The 11,249-nt window shown below is 46.7% G+C and overlaps 1 protein-coding gene across 2 annotated transcripts in view; it reads right to left on the reverse strand.

Moving 5' to 3' along the window:
* Positions 1–10,688, reverse strand: part of HIVEP3 (HIVEP zinc finger 3) — a 503,450-nt gene extending 492,762 nt beyond the window's left edge. Inside the window, exon 1 of one of the 2 annotated variants that reach the window (XR_009221799.1) lies at positions 10,631–10,688. The gene's annotated coding sequence lies outside the window, so the exon portion shown is untranslated. Of the gene's footprint in view, positions 1–9,970; positions 10,371–10,630 lie in introns of those variants that run through there. The other variant, XM_058552079.1, reaches the window with a different exon arrangement.
* Positions 10,689–11,249: the final 561 nt, after the last annotated feature.

Below are 11,249 nucleotides of genomic sequence, written 5' to 3' on the forward strand. Positions count from 1 at the left end.
TATTTACCTCTTTTTAAAATCCCTCATTCTCTACTGTGTGTCAGCTTTTTCCACCTGGAGTCACCTTCCTTCTGCCTAAAGTATATCAGTTAAGATTTCCTTTACTAGGCAAACTCACTAAAATGGTGGCAAACTCTACATTCTTCTTTATACGAAAACATCTTTATGTTGTCATTTTCTTGAAAGACATTTTCTCTGTGCATAGAATTCTAGGTTGTCAGCTATTTCATCACAGATACCATTCCACTGCCTCCTGGCCTCCACCGTTGGTATCAAGAAGTGTGTAAGTCGCTCTTTTCAATGTAATTTGTCTTTTTTTTCTGGTTCCTTTAGGATTTCCTCTTTGTCTTTGGCGCTCTGTTTATGAATTTTTGGCTTTATATATTCGATCAATTCTGGAAAAATCTCAGTCATTATCTCATTAAATAGTTGCTTCTGGCCCATTCTCTCTTTCCTCTCCTTTTTGAACTCCAATTAAATACATGTTACAACTTCTCACTCTATCTTCCACGTCTTTTAACCTCTCTTCCATACTTTCTGACTTTTTGTCTCCCTGTGCAACATCCTGGATAATATCTTGTAATCTATCATCCAATTCACTAATCTCTCTTTGATTTTGTCTAATATGCTATCCGATGGTATACCATTAAGTTTTTACATTTCAGTTATTCCTAGAAATTCTATTTGGTCTTTTTCAAATCTGCCAAGCCACTTTAATTGTTACCCATTCCCTGAAGATATTTACAAGCTTGCCTTTATTTCTATGAACATAATAAAAAGAGTTATTTACTTGTCTCTGATAATTAAATACATAAAGAATTTGTGCTCTCATTTTCTTTCTTTCTATCAGTTGCTTCTGCTGGTTCTCTCATCATGTTGTTTCCTTGTACGCTTTGTTCTTTCTGACTGTACTGCTCATTGGCCCTGGAAAATTAGGAAGATGCCTTCCTCCAGAGAAGATTCATCTTTGATTCTGCTAGGTGTCTGGGGACAGGGATGGGGAGGAGGAGGTTGCACTAGCAACCTGCAACTACCTTAACACAAATTCATGGCTTGAGGTTCTCTGAATCAAGGTGATATAAAACCATCCTCAAAATCTGTACAAAGGCTGGCCAGAGAATGCAACTTACCTTTTCTTTTTCTTCTCGCTCTGCTCAGGACCGGGCAAGCTTCCCTGCTGTGCCTTAGGGATAGGGAGACATGGTTTTACTTCTGGTTCAGCTTTACCCTGAGCAGCCCGAGCTTTGTACGAGGTAGTCTCCAATGAGACTCTCCACCTTGAGCAAGCCATGAACTTTGACTTCTAATCTCCTTGTCCCGCAAAGCTGCTAAAACCAAAGCCCCTATTTTTTAGGATCAACAAACGTTCTTAGGGCAAAAGCAACTTAAGTGTTCCAGTCATCTGCACATCTCTCTAGGTTCCCGCTTGACTATAGATTTTGGCCTGATAGTTCCTTTTTCTCTTCTCAGCTCTTTAGTACCTTTAATGACATTTAAAATTTTTTTAATTTAAAAAATATATCCAACATTTCAACATCTTTCACTGGGAACTCTGGTCCAAATAATCTTGCCTACCATTTTCAGAAATAGAAGCCTACCCTTTCTTTTCTTCATTATCATTGAATGAGTTAGTTTTTGGGGGGTTTTGGGGGGGTTGTGAGGAATATTGGCCCTGAGCTAACATCTGTTGCCAATCTTCCTCTTTTTGCTGAGGAAGATTAGCCCTGAGCTAACATCTGTGCCATCTTCCTCTATTTTGTATGTGGGACGCCTGCCACAGCACGGCTTGATGAGCTGCACATACGTCCGCACCCGGGATCCGAACCTGCAAACCCTGGGCTGCTGAAGCAGAGCACATGAACTTTAACCACTATGCCACCGGGCTGGCCCTGAATGAGTTAGTTTTCCCTGACAGCTACAGTATTTGCATGAGGTCCCTCTTGGTAGGGGAGGCGAGGATGGCCAGGATACTCTCAGATGAGCTGTTTTCACGACCCAAAGGCTCCCTTCCTCCCTTCTGCTACAAAGATGAGAATACTTCCTACAAATATGCAGCCTTGCCTATGTGATTCCTTATATAACCCCTCTTATTTTGCTTCTTTGAACCAAACTACATCCAGGAGGATTTCCTCCACCAGCTGTACATCCAGTTCCCACAACAATTGCTGCAAGCAAGGAATATAGCTTTTTCACATCTGGGTGCAGATTTTCACCTTAAAGAATCTGACTTTTCTAGTACTTTCTAAGATCTGCTGCTGTTGGGCTCTCTCACCATCTCTGTGCTGCTTCTCTTCATTTCCTCCCACCTGACTTCCACCTGATCTCATCTATTTGGGACAGTCTTTACAAATATATTGACATCTATGGATTAAATTTCTCTCCTAATTTTTCTGGAAATGAGTTTGCAAGGTTTTTATTTTTATTTTTTTACCTTCCTTGTTGCTTTTGAATGGTTTCCAAGAAGAGAAGGAGAAATGCCAACTAATGCAGCAACGTTTATACTCAAAGGCTGGAACCATCCTGACTCCTCTCTTTCCCTCACATCCCATATCAAATACATCATCAACTCCTCTCAACTCCTCTTCAAAACTTGTCCACTACTCATCACCTCCACCTCTATCCTAGTCCAAGCCACCACTGTATTTTATCTTCACTACTGCATAGCCCCTAATTAGTAGTCCCGCATTCACCTTAGCTGCTGTACAGTCTAGTCTCCATACAGCATTTACATTTTTTAAGACATACAGCAGATCAGGCCACCTGTGCTCAAAATCTTCCAATGGCTTCCTATCTCACTAGAATAAAATCCAAAGTCTTTAACATAGCTGTGAGGTCCTACATTCTCTCCACCACCTCCTCTCCCATTATTCATTGCCTTCCAGCCACAATATCCTCTTTGCTGTTCTTCGAACAGGTCAAGCATACTCCTGCCTCAGGGCCTTTGCACTTGCTAAACCCTCTGTAGGGAATGCTCCACCCCCAAGTTTCCTAATGGCTCACTCTGTCTCACTTTATACACATCTCTGCTCAAATATCACTTTATCAAGAGGCCTTCCTTGAACAACCTCTCTCACATAACTTCACTCCCCCACACACCCACTCTGTGTCTCCTTACTCAGTTTATATTTCTTCCTTGCACTTATCACCACCTAAAATATTTTATATTTATTTGCTTTCTTGTTTGGAGTTGTGTGTTTTCCCTCACCAAAATATGAGCTCTATGAGAGCAGGACCTTTGTCTGTTTTCATTCACTGTTATGTCACAAACATCTAGAACAGTGCCTGGCATTATAGTAAGCACTCGATAAATATCACTGAAGGAATGCTGTGGCTACAGAGGAACCCAGCTGCAGGAAGCATAGTGGAAGCAGAGATCAGGCAGCTCCTCCCTCCCTGCTGCCATGTGGTTTCTCACCCACCTGCCATCCAGCTCCTTAGCTCACTCAGCCACCTTTCCAACATCACCATTTTTAGCCTGAATCTACAAGTCCTTCCTGCCTGAAGTTCCTCAGCCCACTGATTTGGTGTCCAAATCCCAAATAACTGATTGGTCCACCTTAGTCCAAAAGCCCATCCTAAGTCCAATTAGGCATCGCTGGGAGCACAAGGGAGGAATGTGGATGCGTCTGTTCGTAAGCCAAGTAGAGTCACCTCTCCAGGCTCTCTACCAAGGGGAAAGATACTGGAGATCTCTAATTCAAATACAGAACAAGCCCCCACTAATACAGCCCTGACACTGGCAGAGAGAATATGCATAACCTCTAGAAGGGTGCCTCTAACTCAAATGCCTTCAGGGTCCTGGCAAGTAATATAAATGAGTGAAGGGAGCAGGCTGGTAAAGACAGCAAACTAGGAAGTCTGCGCTCCATGCAGAGAAGGCAGCCACTATAACCACTGCCAAGGAGGAATGCGGGCCTGGTGCTGCCAGATCTTCTGACGGCTCAAGAGAAGCCAAGAAATTTGGAAATTTTAGTGTGAAATCTCCCACTTTTTAAAAGACAACTAATTCAATTTTTCAAAAATAAAACACTGTGCAGACTAAATAAAACACATCTGCTGACCAAATTTGGCTCAGGGCTACCAGTGTGATCCTGTTTTATACAGTCAGCTCAAAAATAGGACACAGGTAATTTATCACACTCTAAAGCAATGTGTCCCAGGGGATTCAACGTGAAGATTTCATTAGCTGGAATAACCAGAACTCTCAGTCCCCTTTCCCAGCACCTGGCCCCATCTTCTCTACCAATCCTGGTACAAACTCCCACCAACTTTTAACCATGAGAAACAAGGCTTAGTGGAAAACATGTAGACTTTGAAATCAAACTAATCTGGGTTAAAAAACAATGCTACATATTCCCATTCCTTAACCTCTCTAAACCTCAGTTTCCTCATCTGCAAAATGGGAATACTTAAGGAACAGAGTTAATGTGAGTAAAGTGTCTGGCACATATAGAGGCACAGAGTAGGTAACTGTCATTAACAGACCAGGAGTTAGCCTCCCCATAGAAAGGCATGACACCTGAAAAACTACGGTTGTGATTCAGAATGTTCAAAATAAGCTAATGCCGTCTAAACTTCTTTGTGGAATAAGGAGAGGGTAAAAATGCATTTAATAAGTAAATACAGATGGGAAACACAGACATTCAGGTGCCTAGGTCTTCATATTAACACAGTTGCTTGTGAACTTAGTCCAGAATGTCTACGTTTGTAGAAATCAGCACTAATTAAAATCCATAGACATCAATTATCTGATTATTTACGAACTCTCTCAACTTTTGAAGCCATTTTTTGTATGCATATTACAACACAACACTGAGTCAAGTAAATACATGCCAATTCTCCAATGGCCTAAAAAATTAATCCTGTAGCTCCAGGAGACACAACTAGGGAAAGTGAGGCCCATCTGCAAAGGGTACACTGTCATACTTGTCTCCGTCTGGGGAGGACTGCTGGTGGCTGCAAGAGGACAGCCCTACATCCACTAAAAAATGCAGGGCAGTGACTGCAGCAGAAGAGAATCCAGAACCACTAAAAATAATGCCTCTCTCTCCCATCCCTACCCTGCCCTGTGCTTTCCAGGAAGAAGTCAGTGAAGACCCATCTGCCCGAGCCAGAGGGCCACAGAGAACACATGGCTCCCCACCACACAGCACACCCAGAGGGTCAGGAAACAGGAAAGGGGTCATCTTAAAAGGAAACATGCAAACCATCCCCCCACACACACCCAGAAACTGAGAGGACCCTTGACTACGGAAACCAAAAACACATTTCTACCAGCAGAGAACACTAAGTAGGCTTCTCCACTCATGAAGCTTAAAAAGAAAGAAACTTGTCTCTCATCACCTGTACTTTCCCACCAAGAAGTGTTGACTCCTCCATCACGGATTTGCCTGGGCCTATTCCTATTTCTCAGGCTCTCATGGCTGTTACAATCATGCATGCCCATTATCAGTTTGCCTCCAGGGAGACCCAAGCACCCTAAAATCACTTATCGCCTTCACTGCTGAACCTCTCCCAATAGGCAGACCATCAGTAATTGTTTAAGCTATTTTCTAAAAAGGGGTGGGGAGGTCTAAAATGAGTGGGATATAGATTAAGATCAGCCAAGAGCTGACAATCATGGAAGCTGGGCATTGGGTGAATAGGGTTCATTATACTCTTTTCTCAATTTTTATACATGTTTAACATTTTCCATAATAGAAAAGCTTTTAAAGAAGGGTTGGGGGGGCCGGCCCCGTGGCTTAGCGGTTAAGTGCGCGTGCTCCGCTGCTGGCGGGCGGGGTTCGGATCCCGGGCGTGCACCGATGCACCACTTCTCCGGCCATGCTGAGGCCGCGTCCCACATACAGCAACCAGAAGGATGTGCAGCTATGACATACAACTATGTACTGGGGCTTTGTGGGAAAAAATAAATAAATAAATTAATTAATTAATTAATAAATAAATAAATAAGAAGGGTTGGGGGAGGACACAGATACAACCTGAAAACAACACCAAGTGCTTTTCACTCTCCACTCTGTGTCTAGACACAGAAAACGCTGGGAAGTGCTCAGATCCACAGCCGAGAGGGTTCGTGCAGCCCCGGAGCAGAGACAGTGTCTTCTAAGCACTACACTCAGTGTCCTCAACAAAATCACCTTTAAGAAATTCCCTGGAACTTTTCAAAATTATCCTGGCAGGACCCAGTTTCCCTTCTTGGCCTATAAACCTTTCTGCCTCCACAAATTACCCCTACAGCCTCGTCCCATGACAAGGGCCTCTACTTCCTGTTCCAAACTACTGTGTTGAGCAATCCAGTTATTGAAATAGCTCCTGGGTGGCAGACAAACGCCTGTTCCGGCAGCTTGTCGGGTTGGTTCTCCCTCCTGGCTGTCAGATGTGAGGGTACTGTTATCACTTTCAATGAGTCAAGGAACACTTTATACTTCTTTCTTCTTCCTCTTCCCTTTAACCTCAATTTGCTCCTAATAAGAAATTGTTTTATCATCTAAAGTAGAGTTTTTCAACCTCAGCACTATTAACATTTTGGACTGAACAATTCCTTGCTGCCCTGTGCACTGTAGGATGTTCAGGAGCATCCCTGCCCTCGACCCACTAGATGCCAGGAGCACATGCCCCATCGCCAGCTGTGACAACCAAAACTGTCCAGACATTGCCAGATGTTCCCTAGGGGCCAAATCACCCCTGATTGAGAACTACTGGTCTAAAAGATATTGAAAAACCAAGACCAATACTGTCTTAGCAAAAAATTGAGATTATACAGTTTATTTCCACATACACTATTGGACAACATATTTCAACTTACAAATTTGTAAATATGACTATTTAAGAAATGCTGCATCCTGAGACAGAAACACATAAATAACAAGAGAAAATGAGCTTATAACCCTCGCAACTATTTTTTCTGTCTTTGTGGTTTCCTGTGTAAATCTTATTTGTTTCCTCAAATTATCCTGTTTTCCTGACAGTGTGGAAATCATTTCACTCCAAGCCCTCTTTGAAGTGCCACACAATCTGAATTGGAAGGAAAAACTTCTAATGACTCTCTGAGCACTCCTCAGGAAGCATGCTGGCTCTCCAGCACACACTTAACAGGTGTCACTCAAAACAAAATACCCCAGAGAAAATTTCCCAACGAAATTAGAAAATGCATCACCGACACGTCCGCCTGGTACTTCAAATAACATCAGATTCCCAACGTGACCAAGAAGCACAATGCAAGGCTGAACAAGCCAGTGTAAGAGGTTGCAACACCCAAAGGGAAATACTGTTTTATTTCTTTATTAGGCAGAGGGAGTTTCCCACTATATTTAAATGGTACACTCCCTTCTTAAGAAGAAAGAAAATTTGTTTTCCGGTCTGCAGAGGCCTTACGTTAGCCACAGTCTATTATTCAGCTTCAGGGGATATCCATACATAACCGTGTCTCCTCCTCACCCCACCAGACTTCCCAGCTCCACTCACTGGTTCTCCCAACACCCACCTCACCCCAGGGAGATGCTGACTTGTCCCTCCTCTCCGATGCTTGTGGTCAGGCAGGCACTGGGTGCAGGAGATTCTGTCTTCTGGGGTCCATTCCTTCCTCTGCAATCCCATGCCACTGCCTGTCTCAGTCTGGATCACCTCCATCCTAGATTCTGGCCAAGACCACCTAATCTCTAATCCAGGTTTCACAACAATGATGATCTTTCAAGAGCACAAGCCAGAAGGGCCCAGAATCCTTCTGCGGTTTCCCATTCCATATCCCCAGACACAATCCCAGCTTCTTTGATGCAGGGATTTGTGAAGCCCAGGAGGTATCCCGGCAGAAGCAGGATGCGCACCAATCGGGACAGGTGCACTCGCATGGGGATTTATCCACTGGAAGGATGGTGGAGGGAGAAAGGAGAAGAGGATGTTAAACTCAATGACCTTCAAGTTTCCTTTCAACCCTGACTTGCCATGATTCTGGGAACTCCTGGGTCTGCCATTCAGGTCCTGCCATCATCTGACCCCGAGCCTCCTGCAAAGTGATGCCAAACAGTCCCCTAGAAGTGCTCCTCACGTGGTCCTGCCCATGGTTACCCGACTCGTATAGGATGACTTCTTTTCTGGTTGTCTTTTGTTTTTTTTAATTACAAAAGGAATAATGCTGGTGGCAACAGGATAAAACAATACTGAAGTGTTTAAGATGAAGTCTCTCAACCATTGTCCTCCCATGGTAGCCAATGGCAGCTTGAGCACACGCCCTCCCGTCCTTCTCTATGACACACACGCGTGTGGGCACACACGCACACACACCTCACTCATTTGACACTTGATGTTATACTGTGCCTTAGGGAGGAGGACATCTAATTCTTACATGCATCGACTCATCTCTCCAGCTCCCCAGGACGTTAAGCCTAGTTAGTTCATTTGCTTCAATGGCTGTTATTCCACCAAGGAGTAAATGGAAGGCAGGGAGATCACGTATCTCGCTCAAAATCACAGATTAGCTGGTGGCAGAGTGAAGACCAGAATAGGAACTCCTAACGCAGTGTTTGTTATTACACTGTAAAGTGCTCTTCTCCTCCCCACAGTGCAGAATACAATGCTGTACAGACAGCAGGTAGAAATAAATACCTGTTGAAGGGATAATCTACAGAGGCAGGATAGCACAATGGTTAAGGATTTGGACTCGGAACTGAGGCTGCCTAGGCTAGAATCTGGTTATCATTTACTTACCTGTGTGACCTGGGTCAAGCAACTGGGCCTCAATTTCATCGTCTGAAACATGAGGTAATAACAGTACCTTCCTTATAGGGTTGTTGGGAAAATTAGATAACTTAATATCTGTAAAGCACCCAAAACAGTGTCTGGTACATGTGCTAATAAAATCATCATAGTTCTAATACAACCCCCAAAATACAATAAATATTGTCCTTCTTAAAATTTAGGCTGGCAAATCAAAATTAAATCTTGTTAGCTCTGAATCTTGTCCAAAAAGAAATCAGCATGGGGGAAAAACTCATACAATATTAGTCCAAAAAATATTTAAGTGACACAGTGACTGAAACCATCACTACAGGGAGGAATGACCTCATAATGACCTCGTAGATCAAAAGCATTGTAACACCTACTGCACCAAAGAATAAAAAACCTTAACAGCCTCTAGCAGTAATTATCTAAGTGGGCTGCAAATCTGCTGGAGAATTATTTTTGCCATGATAATATTTCTAGTAAATTGCAGCTTCTATACTAAAAGTACTGGTGTTGCAGAACGGGCATACTAATAGAAAGATTATTATAGAAACACTATTAAAATGAATTAGATATTATTAAAGATTCAACACTACAACAGCGCCTGATTGCAAGAGAGTTCAAGCTGTATTGCTTAATGGGCAGATAAAAGTGCTAATTAAGCCCACTCTTAAAGGATGTCTCGAGGCAGGTCTGTAAACCACAGGTAGCAAGAGGTCTATGAACTAAATGAGGAACCAGTAACGCCAACCCAATTGGATACAGTCCTACTGGGAAGATGGGGAGAGAACAGGAAGAGGCAAGGTTTTCTGCACGGGATGGGTAACCTGGTAAAGCAGACAAGTATCCAAAGTTATTTGAACCTCAGTTTTCTTCCTTAACTGCTTCATCAGCAACACTTCTAAATCCTCCTTTGCTTAAGTGAAGAAAAGCAAATAATCTACCATAGACTGACGACCCTCAATAAACAGCGTAAGCAGGAAGAGAAAACCTTGCCATTGTTACCAAACCCTTCTCAGGCAAACAGAAGACACTAAATAGTAGCTCTCCCCGCAGCACCTCAGCCAAAGGCGTCTCTCGCGGCAAACAGCCTAAAGCCCCCAGTGGCTCTTCACGAGCTGCCAGACTCAAGGCATTAGCCGTGCGTTTCAGGTTCTATGTTGCTTTCCTACCTTGTTAATTAGCTAATCAGGGACGGCAAAGCACCTCACAAATATAAAGTGTCAGGGAAATGCTAAGTAAATTCGCCTACCTGGTCTAAACGTCAACGCTAAATTAGGAACGGGGGGCAGCGCGGGAGGCTGAGCTGCCCCCAGATTGCTGCAGTCCAGGAGCCAGGGCGCGCTAACGTAGAAGCGGCGAGACCCGTGTGCCCTGCAGCAGCCTCCGGCCCCGGAGCAGGGCTTTCGGCAGGACTTCTGGAACGGAAACCTGGACCAGGGCCACCCCGGGGCAGAGGGGACGCTGCTCGGAGGCGCATCCTCGCTGCTCAGCCTCCATCTCCCGCATCTCGCGGATGTCAACAAGCCCCGACCACAAAGTGAAACTTTCCGGGCCCCGGCTGTCGCGCTGGGTCTCTGCCGTCTGCCCGGGAGCGCGCCGCGGGGACAGGTGTGGGGCCGGGGCTCCGGAAGGGACCCCCGCCCCCAGCCCCAGCGATTGTGTAATCGGCCCGGGAGGGGGGGCTCGGGACCAGCCCCACGCCAGGATGCAGAGGCACGGCCGGGGACCCCGGCAGCAGGCGCGGCGCCCGGAGGTGCGGGGGGGATGGGGAGGACTTCGTCCCGCCCCTCGGGACCGCCCCCGGGCGGCGAGGGCAGCCGCGGCGCTGACACAGCCCGGAGGGGGCGCCCGCGCGGCGGACCGATGCCGAGCAGGGGGCGCGATGGCTCGGCAGCGCGGCCGGCCTTACCTGCGCGCCGGGCCGCGAGGAGGGAGGCGGCTCGGGATGCCGAGTCGGCGGCGGGCGACGGGCGGCAGCGCTGGCGGCCCCCGGGGCCACCGCATGTGAGGACCCGCGGCGGCGGCGGCAGCGGCGGCGGGCGCGGGACTGACAGCCCCAGGCCCCGCCTCCAGGCCCGGGCCCCGCCCCCTCCGCGGCCGCACGGCTGGCCCCGCCTCCGCCGCCCACCGCCGGGGTCAAGCTCAGTCCACCGGCCCGAAGGGCGGGGGTGCTCGCTCCCGATTGGCCCGGGAGATGCCCGCCCCGCCCACTCCCCGCCCCCTCCGTGGTGGGGGAGCTGCGCGTGCGCGACGGCTGCGGAGAGCAGCGCGCAACGCTGAGCGCCAGACTTTTTGGTCGCGGACCGGCGGTAGCCGGCGTCGTTGCTTGGACAAGGGGAGCCCTGGATGACCTGAGGAGCCGGGAGTCAGACTCAAACTCCACGGTGAATCGTCCCTTTTCTCCTGTGCACGAATCTACAGGAAAAACCAAACTGGAGTGGGCCAGGCTCTAACCAGAGGAGACCCGAGACTGAACTGCAGCAGAGAAGGAGCCACCGGCCGGCCGCGCCTGCGGCGGGTTTAGGGGT

Source organism: Diceros bicornis, chromosome 13, assembly GCF_020826845.1.
Source record: "Diceros bicornis minor isolate mBicDic1 chromosome 13, mDicBic1.mat.cur, whole genome shotgun sequence".
NCBI lineage: Eukaryota > Metazoa > Chordata > Mammalia > Perissodactyla > Rhinocerotidae > Diceros > Diceros bicornis.